General features: G+C 34.9%; 1 pseudogene; it reads right to left on the reverse strand.

Annotated features, from left to right (window-relative positions):
• Nucleotides 1-14,302: 14,302 nt before the first annotated feature.
• LOC144370597 (TATA box-binding protein-like 1 pseudogene) lies at nucleotides 14,303-14,719 on the reverse strand (annotated as a pseudogene).
• Nucleotides 14,720-17,469: the final 2,750 nt, after the last annotated feature.

Consider the following 17,469-nt stretch of genomic DNA (forward strand, 5'->3'; position numbering starts at 1 on the left):
GTCAAATCATCAATTGTCCTTCAAAAGTATTATAGTCTGATTTTAATGGATACTTTCAGGCATTAAAACAAGAAATTGTGGAATTGTAAGGGGGAATAACTTGGGTTGACAGATTTCACTCAAAGGTGTTTATATGTGATTATACTCATACAAAAAAAATAATATTTTTCAAAGTCTCTGGCCCTATTAAAAGAAAAGGATATCAAACTAGCTAGAAGAGTAACAATTGGAAAAGGGAAGTTACTAAAAGTAAAATAAAGTACCTTCAGAAATGCAAAGAAAATCAATGAACCCTGAGAGGATGGAGGAAAGCTCCTGGGTAGGTGATGTTGTACCAGAACAAAGGCATTAAAATCCCTGGCATTTCAGGATGTGGAGGAAACCAGCTCCAAGATCAACCTTCCAATGGATTTGTCTCAGAAATGACAACACATACAAAAATACAGTTTAAACGATAATTTGATAGTACAAATATCCTATAATGAATGAGTGCAAATGAGAAATCTGATAAAAGCACAGTTCCTGGCTGATAATACTGATTTGTTGCTTTGTTATCAAGCAAAGTAGGAATGATGCTGCAGAATATGCACATACTGCACAGCACACCTGGGAAACATCAAAGGATGATACAGGTTAATGAGGTGGAACATAAATTTATAGTGTTTCTAGCAAAGATATACTTAAGAATCTGTTAGATTGAAAATTCAATAATTTCCATATAAAATGCCTGTTTTTCTTGTCCTTTTGAGAGTATCCATAGTTTTCTTGACATCATTAAAAAAATAATATCCACCACACTAGGTGGGGGAGAAAGAACAACAACAGCAGCAGAGGAATGTGGAATCTACAACAAGGGATCTAAAACACACTGATCAAACACCACTTCCCACAGTAGGAAATTCAAACACAAAAGTGTCTGGATTCAGCACCTGTTGCCTCCTGGATCCAGGACACATTTTTTAAAATTATTTATTTATTTATTTATTTGGTACCAGGGATTGAACTCAGGGATACTGGACCACTGAGCCACATCCCCAGTCCTATTTTGTATTTTATTTGAAACAGGGTCTCACTGAGTTGTTCAGTGCCTTGCAATTGCTGAGGCTGGCTTTGAACTCATGATTCTCCTGTCTCAGCCTCTCAAGCCACTGGGATTACAGATGTGCACTACTGCGCCCAGCCTCTCTTCAATTTTTATTTGATCTTGATTCTAAGTTCTTTAAAGTTTTCTCTCCCTCTAAAATCATTTTCCTGTCACTTTGGAATCGTCCACTCACGAAACATAGCAGCAGTCTCTCTTCTGTTAACACTTCTTAATGGAGAACTCCTTTTTCATAGTTAGCTTAATTTTATAAATCAACATTGGGAAGCCCACCAGGGGAGATATCTTCTTTTCTCAGAAACCCCTGGTCTGACAGGTCAGATATTCAGTCTTACCTTGCTTTGGTTGCCAAAGCCACTTCAAACCACAAAAGTAGCAGCCATCTCCTTCCACCATTACCTACCATTCTTCCTAATTCTTTCCTCCACCTCTTGATCAATCCCACAAAAGCCAGGAAGTGTTGGGTGCCTACTGTTGCTTTCTTCTCCACCAATAACCTTATCCATGCTCTGTGTTAAGCAAGCCTGTGGGCAACCAAGTAACAAACAAACAAGTGTTTGTTACTGTTACAACTTGTGCTCAACAGTTTTGAGCCATTGACTGAAAGCTGTGTCTTATATCAAGTCATCATGCTTAGCCATCTTAATTCTCACATATTAGTTAGCCATAACTTTATTCTTAAATAAAAGATATTTCCATGCTTTTAATAATCTGTGCCTTTTTGTTTACATGGTTTCCCGACTTTGTTTTTTTCCCTCAATTTCCTCATCAATATGTAGGACTCTCAACTGAAAAATCAATATTGTCTTTGTTTTTACAATTTGTTATTATTATCAAATTTCCATCATGGTAATTTAAGTTGTAAGACCAAGAGTTCTTCATTTAATGCCTATTTAACACAGGATCAGGTAATTTTCTTTTCCTTCCTTTGTCACTGCAGATTAGAAACAAGAGACCTTTTTGAGGCTTAATACTATCCTCATCTTTAGAGTGAAGAGCACTTGATTTCTGGGGGAAGTACACAAGTATTATAAAAGGTAGACTAAATTCATGATCGCCAGAAGCCCACAGAAGTAAGCAATGTTAGTAAAGGACACCTTTGAGGACAATTTCCCAAAATCATGAGTAAAATTCTGAACGGCTTCTTTGCTGTCTGTAGTTCATCGTTATATGACTTAGTAATTATGCAGGTGTGTAGGTTTTTGCTATGATGAAAAATAATCATTGATTACTGTGTATGCATTTTTTAGAGTGAACCAAAATAAATCTGCCAAAATGTATTCTTAAGACTTCATCTTTCAAGTAGGTAATGGGAAAACAAACTCCAAAGAAATTTTGAGCCATCACATTTTGAGCCAAAATTTGACTATATTTTCACTCATTATATTTTTTTAATCACAGTGATTCCAGATGCTAAGGTCCTGGTGGAATATTATATGCTCATTCACAAAGTGGAATAATGTTCTACTAGTACAGAGGACTCAAAGTTGACTGTCATATGCAAAAAATTCATCAAAACCATGTATCTCTGAATTACTACCTATACCCCACTCTTATTTATAGTCTAATTCATTGTTTTGAAACTTGAGTAACAATACATTAAAAATGATTTACGGTGGCCCCACCAAGTAAAGTAGAATAAGAAATGGTAAACTGCATAATCCTCTTTAACATCTGAATAACTGGCAAGAAATCATGATTTACTTTGGGAGAGAGAGTTTGTGTTCATTCATGTCCTAATTATTTGAGTTTCTCTTCTTTACAGCTAAACTCTTGAATGACTTACCAACAGATGAAGTGATGATTCCCACGATCATTTTCAGATATAGCCCTCTTCATGTCTAATTTCTGACACCCACCAACAAAGATTTTCTCGAGAACACGCATGACAAAAAGAAATATGAATCCCCTCCCCTTCAATTGTCTCTCATTTGATTGAGTTCTAGATTGAGCTTCCTAGCAACAAGAGTCTCTCAGAATTCAGAAGGACATGGCAACAACCCCAGATTCCTCTTCAGTCTGGCTCCTTTATCTCTATTAAAGCTGGTTGTTACCTACTACTCAATATAAAAAGCCCTGATTCCTTACCCTCATTGATTGTATTCTAATAACCGTTCAATATGAATAAGACTCTTTTCCTTACTCCCATTTAATTTTATAAATCAACATTGGGAAGCCCACCATGTTCTTCATATACTCAATGCAGTTTGCTCATACTATGACCCTGGTCTCAGTTTATTTCAACATTGAACCATACTGTGGACTACTTGAAGGACTTTACATTCCAGAAAAAAAAAAAAAAAGAACCCATTTAAAACATTCTCAGAGACACCCAGACATCAGCATTCGTCTGCATATTTCTTCCTAAGAATGACTTAGAGACATTGTATTTCTGTAGCTGGATTCTCTTGCCTTTCCCCCCTCACTTTTATCACAAGTTCTTAAGGGACCAAACTTGATTTGATAGTTTTCATTTCTGTATTATTTTTCTAGGGTTGTAATAACAAAGGTATACAATGTAGCTTAACAACAACAACAACAAAAGAAATCCACTGTATGACAGTTTTAGAAGCCAGAAGTCCAACATCATGGTATCCTAAGGCCCCCACTGCCTCTAAAGTTAAGGAATGATTTAGTTCAGCCTTCTCTCCCAGCTTCTGGTCTGCAGCCACATCATCCTAATCTTCATTTATGGGTTTCCAAAATTTCCCCCTTTCCTAGGGACACTGAATTATATCAGATGACATGGATGCTAAGTCAAAAACTGACACAAGGGACAAAGGAGGTCATCATGTAATGATAAAAGATCAATGCATTGGAAAGATATATACAATTATAAATATCTCTGTGTACAACATCAGTGCACCTAAATATCTCTTCTGTTCCTATTCGTATCCCTTTAATGTTTTTTCTTTTGTCTCACTGTTGTGGCTAGAGTTTTGAGGATTATATGGAATAGAAGTGGTAAGAGGGCATCCCTATCTTGTTCCAGTTCTTGGATGGAATGCTTTCAATTTTTCACCATTTAGAATAATGTTGGCCTTGGGTTTATCATGTGTAGCTTTTATAATGTTAAGGCATGTTCCTACTATCCATAGTTTTTCTATATTTTGAGCATGAGTGAGTGCTGATTTTTTCAATTGCTTTTTATGCTTCTATTGAGGTAATCATATGATTATTGCCTGTATGCCTGTTGATGCAATAAATTACATTTATTGATTTCCATATGTTGAACCAACCTTCAATCCCTGTGACAAACCCCACTTGATTGTGGTGCATTGTCTTTTAAATATGTTTTGTATGTGATTTGCCAACATTTTATTAAGAATTTTTGCATCTATGGTCACCAGGGATATTGTTCTGAAGTTTTTCTTTTAATTTTTTGTAGATGTAGTTGGACAGCATGCCTTTATTTTATTTGTTTCATTTTTATTAGATGCTAAGAATTTAACCCAGTCCCTTACATACATAAAGCAAGTGCTCTGCCACTGAGCTAAAGACCCAACTCCCTGAAATTTTGTCTGGCTTTGGTATCAGAGAGATACTAACTTCATAGAATGAGTTTGGAAAGCTTCCCTCCTTTTCTATTTCTTGGAATAATTTGAGGAGTGTTGGTGTTAGTTCTTTGAAGGTCTGGTAGAACTCAGCTAAGAATCTGTCTGGTCCTGGGGCTTTTCTTTTTGGTAGGCTTTTGATGGCTTTTCCAGTTCATTGTTTGAAATTGATATGTTTAAATTTTCTAAGACCTCCTGATTCAATTTGTGTGGGTCATATGTCTCTAGAAATTAGTTGATATCTTCGGCATTTTCTATTTTATTAGTGTATATATTTTCTAAATAGTTTATTATACTCTGTGTTTCAGTACGTCTGTTGTGATATTTAATTTTTCATCATGAATTTTAGTAATTTGAGTATTCTCTCTTTCTCTTCATTAGCCTAGCTAAAGGTTTGTCAATTTTATTTAGTTTTTCAAAGAACCAACTTTTTGTTTTGTCAACTTTGGATTTTTGTTTCATTTTGTTTCAATATCATTGATTTGGCTCTGATTTTAATTATTTCCTCTATTTTACTTCTTTGATGTTGATTTGCTCTTATTTTTCTAGGACTTCAATATGTAATATTAGGTTATTTATTTGTTCACTTTCTATTTTAAGGAATGAGCTTAACACAATGAACTTTCCTCTTAGAACTGCCTTCATAGTGTCCCAGAGATTTTGAGATATTGTATATATATTCTCAGTTATATGTATATATTTTCTTATTTACTCCCTCATTTTTTCTGCTATCCATTGGTCATTCAATAGCATATTATTGGTCTCCAGATATTAGAATAGCTTTTATTCTTTTTTTATCATTGATTTCTAATTTCATTCCATTGTGATCTGATAGAAAGCAAGGGATTATCTCTTATCTCTATTTTTTATGTTTATTCAGGGTTGGTTTTTGCCTTAAGATATGGTCAGTTTTGGAGAATGATCCATGTGCTGCGAAAAATTGTATTCAGTCATTTATGTATGAAATATTCTATATATATCTATTAGGTCTAAATTATTAATTGTATTTCTTAGTTGTAAAGGTTTTTTATTTCTTTCTTTTTTTTTTTTTTGGAGGACCTATCCAAGTGGTGAGAGAGGTGTGTTAAAGTCATCCAATATTATTGTGTTGTTGTCTATTTGTTTCTTTGAAATTGAGAACAATTTTATGTACATAGATACTCTATTGTTTGAGGCATCAATTACAATTGTTATGTCTTATTGATGTATAATTCCTGTAAGTAATAAGAATTGGCTTTCTTTGTCCCTTTCAGATTATCTCTTTATTTAATATGAGAATAGAAATATCTGCTTGTTTACAAGACCCATGTGAATAATATGGTTTTTCTCCCATTCTATTACCTTGAGTTGTGGGTGTCTTTGTCTATGAGGTAAGTCTCTTGGAGACAGCATATTGTTGGGTCTTATTTTTATTGCATCTACCAATCTTTGTCTTTTGATTGATGAGTTTAGGCCATTTACATTCAATGTTATTACAAATAAATTATTTGTATTCCCAATCTTTTATTTATTTTTTGTTTTTAATTTGAATTATTTCTCCTTTGATTGACTATTCTTCTAGTGTATTTGCTTCCTTTTCTGGTTGTCACTTTTATGTTTCATTGCTTTTTCATGAAATAGTTTATTGAGAATGTTTTGTAGTGTAGGTTTTCTAGGTGTGAATTCATTCAACTTTTATCAAGGTTTTTATTTCATGTTCAAATCTGAAGCTTAATTTTGCTGGGTATAGTATTTGTAGCTAGCATCCATTTTCTTTCAGTGTTTGGTATATGATATTCCAAGACTTCCTATCTATGAATTGTGTGTTGAGAAATCAGTTGTAGTCTGAACTGGTTTACCTCTAAATGTGACCAGTCATTTTTCACTGACAACTATTAAAATTCTTTTCTTATTCTATATGATAAGCATTTTATAATAATGTGATTTAATGTGGTTCTGTTGTAATTTTGTATATTTGGGGCCCTGTAAGCCTCCTTTCTTTTTATTTTTCCATTTCATTCTTTTTGAGGAGGAATTTCCTAACATTATTTCATTGAAAAGTTTATGCATTCCTTTGGTTTCTGTCTCTAAGCTTTCATTTATCCTGATAAATCTTATATTTAGTCTTTTAAGGTATCCCATATTGCTTGGAAGCTCTATTCATGATCTATTAACATATTTTTGCTGTGTTCAACTTTATTTTCAAGATTATCTATTTTTGTCTCATTGCCTGAAACTCTGTCTTCCAACTGCTTTAGTCTGTTGGTTATGCTTTCCATTGAATTTTTTATTTTGGTTTATTGATTTCTTCATTTCAAGGATTTCTACTTGATTTTTTTCAGAACTTTTATCTCTTTATTAAAGTGATCTTTCACTTCCTATTTTTTCTCTCTGATTTCACTCCTTACATTGTCTTTTACTATGCAGATCAGTTTAACTATGTGCATTCTAAACTCCTCTGACATTTCTTTCACTGTGGTGTCGATGGATTCTGTTATTGAAGTATCTTGTGTTTTGGTGGGTGATTTGTTCTCATGATTTTTTATGTTGTTTTTTGCGTCTGCCCAACTAACTCTATGGATCTGATGCCATAAAGATACTACCCTGTATGCTTACAGTGATGCTGAAATTTTCCAGTACCTCAGCATTTAAGAAGAGAAACACAATAACAACAACCATTGCAAATAATATACAGCATTAAACCAATGACATCTATAATGTCAAAATTAACAGAAATTAAATTATCAGCTATTGCCTATATAAAAATAGTAAGTTAGCAAAAGGGTTTTCAATTTCAAATAGTTTACAGGGAGAGAATAGGTGATATAGGATGTCATGAGTATGATGAGGAGAGAAGATAGAAGTAAAAAAATAAAGGAAGAGTGAAAAGAGAACAATAGAGATTGGCTGTTAGCAGAAGAAAAGAGTGAAAAAGAATCAAAACATCTAAGAGAGAAAAAAATTATATAAATTAAAAATTTTTAACATTGAAAATAAAATAAAGAATACAAAACAAAACTGTAATATGCTAATCAAAAATCCCAATCCCAAAAAAAACTGATTCATGAAAAATAACTCATTTAAAAATGCTAGAAATTGAGAAAAAACAAACAAATGAACATGAATACCTATAAACGTCCATGAACCATTAAGCTAACAATTACACACAGGAAAAAAACAAAAGAAAAAAAATCTCAAAAAGTTAAATTGTTTCCCATTGGAGTTCAAATGTTTCTCTGCTTCCCTTCTCAGCACTGTTAGGCAAGGTCATCTGGAGCATCATGCTCCACCCTCAAGGTGGGGTTGCTAATATGAGAGAGGTAATATTGGTAAACTCCACTGCTGGAGGTGGAGTTTAGGTACAGGCTCTTCACTGAATGCCAGTTGGGTCTGCAGATTTTAAATCATCCTACCTGTAGGGCCCACCAATTGCTGGTCCATGCTGAAAGACTGCACCCTGGGGAACTCCCCTGGATTCCACTCATGTGGAAGAGAAACCAATTCATAGTACGCTGTATCACCTATGGACACCATATTTCTTATTCTCAGGTCAAGTCTCCAAACTCATCTCTTTTGCTCCCTCCCTTTCAAAACCCCAGCCAGATGGGTCTCTCCCACTATGTCCTGTAAGCATCCAGATAAGAGGAGGGGGAGAGCCAGGTGGGTTTCATCAACCAATTGTCCCATGTGTAAACCTCTCTCTATGTTTGATTTTCTCCTAGTCATGTAGGCATGACATACAGTGTAGTTTTGTCAAGCCTGTATTTTGGACCAGACTCAGCTGTCCCGGAATTAGCTCCTTCACTTGATGGCTGCTACATTGCAGCTGCAAAATGGTTTCTTCCTATGTCCTTTGCACACAACAGGGAGAGATATGGTTTCTTTGTGGTACAATGATATTGTGCAGCATGCCTTTCAATTTAGTAGGGCATTGGTTTTGATCTCTAAACTCTGTACCTAGATACACCTAAAAATATAGGATATTTAATTCCCTTATCTCTCCATTTTGCTGGAGGAGAGAGAGCTCTGGGTGGTGCCACTGGCAGGGGAAGCAAATGATGCACTAGGTATTTCTTCCTTATTTTATTATATCCACCTTCCTGAGTCCCTGATCTGCTTTGAATGTCCAGTATTAAGTTCCAGTAAAGGTCCTTTTTTTTTGTCTTTCAATGACCCTGCTGAGAAACTACCCATCTCCTTTCTTAGTCTAACACCACAGAGAATTCAGGAAAGTGACCTTCTCTATTCTACCACCTTGATACTATTGACAGTTTTTAAAGAATTGACTTGTTTGAACCAGATTCCCCTGTCCAAACTATCCTTCAACAAAAGTTCCATCTATGGTGTAACATCAAGAGTGAACAACTGTGGACCCTGGAGGATGACCCATGACTGTTATCTGGTCTAAAGGATCTCAGCATGGTGCTCATGCAGCCTCCCTTTTTGCTGGCCCTATGTCTGTCATCTTCCTACCATCTGTATCATTTAAGGAGCTTTGGTGCAAAAATACTCCCAGGAGAAAACAAGACAAGAGAGAAAAATCTTGCAATCACATTTAATTTTAAATGCTTAATCATGACACAACCAAGGTAGATATGTGATCATTATTTGAAATATGGAAAATATGTATTTTTTAATTAAATGCCTTTATATATGGTTCTCAGAAATATCTGCTAAGGCCCCCTGTTCTAATGTAACATTTGCAATCTCAGCTTCTCTGGAAGGCCAGATAGGAAAACCAAAATTGGCACCTAGTTGAGTATTATGATTAAAATGAGTTGGTGAGAGAAAGGCTATTGAACTGAGAAAGCACTTCAAATACTAAATTTTAAAAAAGAAAGAAAAAAGGAAAACTGACCCAGAAAGGCAATATACAACACAGGCTGAATTTTCAACAAGTTTACACATCTAATCATGCAGTCAATGAAAATTATTTATTAACATTATTTTTAAATTCCAAAATTTGACATTCATTTAATATAGGCTTAGGATACTCTTGAAGGTACTGTTTTAATTTTTAAACAAATACAAACCTTAGTATACATTTCTTTTAAAATTTTACACAAGAGAAACTCTGCTTGTTTGTGTGGGAAACTATATAAAGGAATTTATTAGCAATAACATGGTGCATGATCATCAGAATGGTAATCTTAACTGAGTGCATATTCTAATCCTCATGTATGAATTAGGGGAATACAGTCTTTGAGGTATTGTTATGGAGGTAATCTTGACTAAATTGAACATGACAGTGCCTCTTTCTCTAGTTCCATTGTGCTGAGATGTGGAAGCCCATATAGAAATATAGAGAATACTATTTAAAATATGATTTGATGAGTACTTTCCAGCATTATATAAAGCAAATTGGGGCAATGAAGACTACATTGAGTAACCATCTAACATTTTCTGTGGATATGGCTGTGTATGTATGTGTATGTGTGCACATGTGCACATGTGGTAGGAGGTTGGCTTCAGTTTGTTTGGGTTTCACATCCTTTTATATTTCAGAGAGTTTGGCAGGAACATCTAAGGAGGTAGATACCTATTTTGCTAAAGCATGCTGAGGATACATAAGATCTACTGCTTGTGTCCTATGTGATCCCAAAAGGGCCATTTATGCAGACCAGAGTTTTAAAAGCACTCTTTTTGTTTATGCAGAATACAGTTTAGCCTCACAAGCAGTCTTATTGTAGATTCAAGCCCTTCAGATTAGATGAGCTTCTCTGAAAGCAGATATTTGTCCACTTTAATATACAAATGGAAAATGCCCATGTATATATATGTCACTATGGTTTGGACAGAGTTTGTCCCTAAAAGGTTCATGGGCTAGAAAGTTGGTCCCCAATGTTGAGAAGTAACAGAATCTTTAACAGGTTGGGGGAGGATTATAACAGTGGAAGATTAAGGTCATAGGATTGATGCTGTCTCCAGAGTTCTAACTCTCCTGGGATTAGATTAGTACTTGTAAGACAGGTTGTTATAAAGTGAATTTGGTTTTTTCAGCTCATTCTCTTGCTTCTTGTATCTTGCCTCCCCTCTCTGCATACATGCTGCTCCCACATGTGCCAGCTGATCCACTGTTTAGTGAAATGGCCAGGGTGCCCTTGTCAGATGCTGACACCATGCTGTTTGGTCTTTCTGTTTACCAGAATTGTAAGACCCCCCAAAACCTCTTTTCTTTAATGAAGTACTTGGTTTCAGTTGCTGTGTTACAGCAACACAAAATTGGCAAATAAGGGTAAATAAGCATTTTAAATGGGTTTTTAACATGAGTATACAATTTCTTGGTTTCTCAAAGAAGGCACAACAAAATCTTGTTGCATCTTTATTTCTTGACTATGAGCATATAAGCAGTTAGAACGCTGCTTGATAATATGGTTATTGAAGTGGATGTGGTGAATGATCACTATAGCCATGTTTTTTGAAGTTATCAACATGCTTTTTTTTCAACATGTTTTCAATTAAAAAAACAATTTTTAAAGGGACCTGCCTTAGTTTGTGATCTCTCAGAGACACTGAAATAAGGATTTGAGTACAAGAAATATTTATGGAACAACTAAAGAAATAGGGAATAAATGGAGGGTTGGGAGCAAAGGTTCTGTTACCAAGAACAGTGCTACATGGACAACTGGAGCTTAACACTTCTGGAGGACTTCAAGAAACAGCATGTAAATCACATGATTGCCTCAGAATTGCTCACTTAGAGGAGAGGAAAATATGATATTTGCATGCCATACCTCATCAGCTATGGTTCAGGTCTTCTCCTGAGGAGTGTTGACGCCTCCAGAAAAAGAGTGTATTGTATTACTATAACAAATACCTGACATTACCAACATAGAATGAGAAAAAGGTTATTTGGGCTCACAGTTCTGAAGGTTCCAGACCAGCATCAGTTAGTCCAGTGCTTTGAGACAGCACATGGGTGGCAGGGAACATATGGTAGCACAAAGCTACTTACATCATGTCCAGGAATAAAAATCAAGGAAGAAGGGTCAAGGTTCCAAACCCACCCTCAACAGAATACCTTCCACCAGGCCTGACCACTTAAAAGTTTCCACCACCTGCCCACAGCACCATGGGCTGGGAACCAAGCTTTCAGTACATGGGCCTTTGGGGAGCAGTCCAGATGTAGGGTATAACGTGGGTGGCATGCTTCAGTGGCCAAAGAACACCTCCATGAAAAGCTTTCATGACATCCTTGCCCTAACCATGTAAATCTTTTATCCTCATTTGTATCAGGCTTCATTTTTGTTGTTGTTCCACTAGAAGAAGAAGCAAAAGGACAATGGAGAATAGGTAACTTTAGATTTAGTTGGACCCTTATTATATTTTTTTGTAAATGGTTTCCTCTTCTTCATAGGATCCAGGACCTCTTGGTGCAGCATGGCCAAAATTTATGGAGATGAAAGGCACAAATTTCCTCCCTGACCCATACATTTTGAACATGGACACTATGGGGCTAACTTCTTAAGTGAAATTATATTGTCTTAGGGTAGGAACCATACTCCCTGCTTTCTACCATTTTACTTAATATATGACATAGTTCTTAGTTTATCTTAAGGAAAGAGGGAACCTTTTCATGGAGTTCCAATTTGGTTATTCTCACCATACAGACCATGGATTAAATTTTGCCAATTATAGGTATAGAATTTGGATAGGCAGTTAGGTAATAGAGAAATTTCTACTTGGTAGTCCATAGATCTACTGGATCTACTGTGAAGTGGACTTGGGCAGGACATCAGGCTTTATTTATTATATAGTCTCTGGGTATCCACCCTCAGGACAATGTTGTTGCTTTAGGTTCATTACGTAAGGGAGCTGCATCCAACAGGTAGATCTTAAATATGCTGAACAATTGCAAGACACAGTTATCTTAATATTATTTCACCCATAACTTGGGAGAAATGAAATATTTGTATTCAATTTTCCTTTAGTTATGGGTTGAATACTGCTTATAAGGAATTAATTCTCCAATATATTTGGCCTGCCATATGTGAGGCACAGAAGGCTCTGGGGACAGGAAAAACAAAAGCCCCCATTGCCGGCATTTGGGTTGGCAGTCAATATTATCTTTACCACTGAAAGAAGAAGAGTCAAGGGGATATGCTAGAGAAAGGGCCATTGCCTCCCATTTTAACCAACTTTTAATTTTCATTTACTTGAATTTATGTTATTGTTATTTCTTAGCTTATAAATAAAAAACTAACTCCCTTTTTATCTCATAGAAACCTGCAAAACCTACTCAAATTATAAATTAAAAGTGAGTAAAATTATAAACCAATAAAATTTATATTGACAGCATTAATTCAATATAAGAAATGAACACAGGAGATGAGAGTTTGTTAAAACTAAAATGTCAGGTAAAATAATGGATATAATTAATACTACTAAGCCTTTTTCTAGTCTGTCTGCTGTTATTACAAGTGAAGATCAACCTTTCCTGACATTTTTCTAGACTCATTTACCTTTGTTTGGCTTGAAAGCATTATTTATATATTAAACTTTTTTGGCTTTTACATCTTGAGCTCCAACAATGAACGTATTATTATAATATAATAATATGTTATATTAATGCAAGCACTTGAAGGAACATTTAATGTGAACATTCGTTAAGCATTTTTATGCAGAGCTTGCACTCACCAATATGAGAAATAGTGCTGTGCTGAGGTGGTAGAGAGTATTGGATCCATTGTAAGAATACAGAACTAATGTTGGTGAATGTGGAAATCGTGGCTACAGAACAGAATATAAATTCTATGAATCTTGACATTATAAGAATATAGCATTTATAAACATTTATATAAAAGTTGTATAAATATCAAAAGTTCTATAATTATCTTTAGGTATCTGGATATATATAAATATTAATAAATAAATACTACTAAATAGTAATTTATAAGTAATCTGAAGTTTTTCAGAATAAAATAATATTTTATATTTTATTATTACTTAAACCTATTAAGGAGTTTTCCCCTTAATTTTATAAAGCTTTTTGAAGAAATATATTGCACAATAAACAAATATTAATCTCAAATTTACTAATTCCTTTAGTTTTCTTTCAATATCATTTTCTTTGATTGAATTAAAGTAAAAGGAGCCTTATTACCATTAATTTTTACATAATTTATACACCATAATTGCTGGTTCTGAAAATTTCCCATTTTTTCTTACTCCCTGTCTTTTTTCCTGATCAATGACAGATGGTTGGAATATTTTTTTTTCTTTTCCAAACTTTTGTTTGTGCACATTCAATTGAAAAAGATAACTTTTACAGGTTCTTTGGTGCCCATGTTCAGCATGCAAAAATGTAAGACTATTCACAATAAAATACATTAGCTCAAACGGGGAAAAAGTTACAATGACAACAATAAAACAGCTTAAGGTAGTGCACATTGTGACAGCTCTGCTTATGGGGACATGAGAATTACTGCAAAAATAAATAGAATGTCCTTTTGTAAAAGCAGCAATGTAATGTCCTGTAAACTTCCTTTTTATATTACAGCAAAGTTTGAAATAAAATCCAAAGGGACTAGAGCTTAAACTGTAGCCGGGAGTGAATAAACGAGTCTATTTCCTCAATTACTATTGGTCCAGTTTTTCTTTTGCTTTGAGTCCAATGTGGAGCAGATTTTAAAAGGTGCTCAGAGATTCTAGCCAATTAAATAATGAGTTATAAAATTTCTTTCCTGCTTTCAAACACAAATAGGTATATTTGTTCCAAAGCAGTAGCCACAGCCTGTACATTGGGCCCTGTTATTGTGATACTTCCTATGGAAAAAATCTTTAATTTGTCTCTTAGAGACTTTATCTGATAGTACACAGCAAGATGAAATTCAGGTTCATAACTGGCATGAGGTCTATTGTTCTTTGTGAATTCTGGCAAATGGATTTCAAAAGGCATGTTACAAACTGCCAAAACATTAACAACCTTAAAATCTGTAAATATTACCTGAAAACGTAATTTCTACAGGCTGCAGGCTAAAAGTCTGGCACCAAATTTAGCTTCTTCTTCACTTGTTACTCCAGTGCAAATAATTTTTCCTGAGGACCAAATTGTAGCTATAATTATAGGTTTTCTAAGTTTCATTAATACTTTCCCGAAATCATGCTTTTAAGTTAAATTTGCTCCCTTCAAAGCAATGTTCCTTAGGTTCAAATGGCATCTTGTTCTAAAAACATAAGCTACATTTGTAATTAGAATGTCCAATGCAACATCACTGCCTGCATCCACTGGGGTAGTTTAAAACTTAGCTTCTGGTGATGAAGATCACATCTGGAAGAGTCCCGAGGTAACAGAGCATCATCACATTGTGAGACAGGGGGCACACGTGTTTATGTGTGTCTGGTCTCTGTTCTGTTTCTTATAAGGCCAGCAGGATTCAGTCATGGGGACTCCATCCTACCTTATCTACACTGGTTTGGAATTATATTTACTTTCAGCTACTGGTGTTTGGGCCCTAAGGGGATTTGGGGGGATTTTAATTTTCTTCTTTTGATTTTTCTGGATATTTTGTAATCAATAAAAAGTTTTATAGAACAAGAATTTTTAAAAAAGAATTTTTACATGTTTGCAAAATACACTGTAAATAAACTTAATTTCCATTATTTCTTTCTTTAAATATTTCATAACTTCTATATTGATTTAAAGATCTGAATATTTTAAAACCAATCCACAGTACTAACCAACCTGATTTCTAAGGGCCATCCATTCCAGGCATAGTGTATGTGTGTTTGTGTATGTGTTTGGGGGGTTAATTAATTGAGTTGTTTCTCTTCCACTCAAAAACATGGAAGATATTCTTTTTTATTCTGTCTCTATTTGTGGTTAAAGTCCATCACTTCTCTTTGTTTAACCCATGGTTTGATTTTCTGAAATTTAGGGTTAATATTAGTGCCTTTAAAATTAGCCAACTAGAGCCAATAGGACCATATGACAGGGTGATTATGGCAGAAGGCAGAGAACACTAAGAGATTATTCATCCACATAGTGCTTGACATAGAACTGGATGAAAATCAAAGGTATATAGGGGGGAAAAGGAACATCCTTCTACACTAATATTTTCTATCTCATGGACAATTAATTAACTTTGAAGTTCAATGTCCTGACTTTCACTTTTTGCTAATAAATGGGCAACAAGGAACAAGAATCTTCCAACTCACCAATTCCTAAAATGTTCTTATAACTTTAATACTATTTTCCCCAAAGTTTAAGAATCTGACTCAGATACAACTATAATTCCAACCCTTGGTTTAACCAGTTGAAGTAATATTCAGTCATAGAAGTTCAAATGTCAGAGCTTATGAAGATTCATTCCTATGAAAAATAACCTTATGCCTGGAATTTCCAGGTGTGTAGCTGGGCCAGAGTAGTATGTTAAGTGAGATCTCTTCCTGTTGTCTCAGGATTGCAATTAAAACATAAAACTAAAGGAAAAAAGGCTAAGTATCCCTCATTCTAAGTTAAAAGAGGTTAGAAGTTGGGGCTTATCATTCACTATCAGTTTTAAAAGATCTTGATATGAGATGTGGGCTTTGGAAGCATGAGATACATGGATCGAAGTTATTATCATCTTTGTCTAAAGCCATGGATTGAGCCCAACTCCTTCCCACCCCCCAAAAGCTTCACTTCTAAGGATTAGAACCAGGGAATACTGGTGTTTTATTCTCTTATTGGCAACAATCTGGCCAACAGGATTGGTGACAGGACTAGTTGCTGGTATAAGAGAATAGAGGAAGGATACTGGTGGGCTGCCATCTTCCACGGGGGCAAAAATCCCACCCCAATCTTTTTTGAGTTCCTTGTTTGAGAAGGGGACAGTACTTGATCCTCTGACTCACTGACCAAAGAATTGGCTTCATAAGGTAAACTGGGAGTATACCCAAGACCATGGCACTGTTAGGAACAAAGAGGTAAGAATATGAGACAATGTTATATGAAGTTACCAGGTAGTTGGAAGTTGTCACCAGCTGTATAAAGGAGCTATCAAAAATGAACAAATATTTTCCAGAGTTAATCACACTCTAGAGCCATTTATACTCAGACAATGAGCTAGAACAGCAGTTATGGTCATCCAGGGAAAAGGATTCTAATATAAAATCATCAAATACAGTAATGAGAAATCTCTGTTCTTGCTGGGATCACACAATGATTTTAGGAAACAGTTGGGCAGTTTCTTTAAACATTAATTATATATCTATCATATAAACCAAGCTTTCCACTGCTAGATATTTATAAAACAGAAACAAATGCCTTTATCTGTATAAAAACTTGAATACAATCCAGACACTGAAGTACATGGCTGTAATGCCAGCTATTTGGGAGACTGAGGCAGGAGTATTGTGATTTAGAAGTCAGCCTGTTTCCTTGTTATCTGTTTTCCTCCCTCTTACTCCCTCTATTCCACTTGCAACCTCCTAAATTTTACTATTCATAAGTAGGGTAATCTTATAAATACAGATAGAAATTTGAATCTATACATTCTTCCATAAATTACCCATCTATTGGTTAGAGCTCTCCAAAGTTACTAAGTTAGATTAACCCCATACTGTCACTCCTTTCCCCATAAACATAACATTCTACACCTGAAATCCAGTTTTCTTCAAGCTACCAGAAATGGTATGCCTTTCATGAAACTAATGACTATATTTGTAAACGATAATCAAAACCAACATTTGTAGACATAGAGTCTAGCTATAAATGTAGTAATAAGGAAAACATGTGCTTAGATGATGTACTATTGATATTGAGAACTGTTAATATTGTCTTTCTCCACAAAAGGGAGACTTTGCAACTATACAAGAGCAATATAAATATATAGGGGGAAAATTCGATAACAC

This window comes from Ictidomys tridecemlineatus, chromosome 14, assembly GCF_052094955.1.
Source record: "Ictidomys tridecemlineatus isolate mIctTri1 chromosome 14, mIctTri1.hap1, whole genome shotgun sequence".
NCBI classification, from domain to species: domain Eukaryota; kingdom Metazoa; phylum Chordata; class Mammalia; order Rodentia; family Sciuridae; genus Ictidomys; species Ictidomys tridecemlineatus.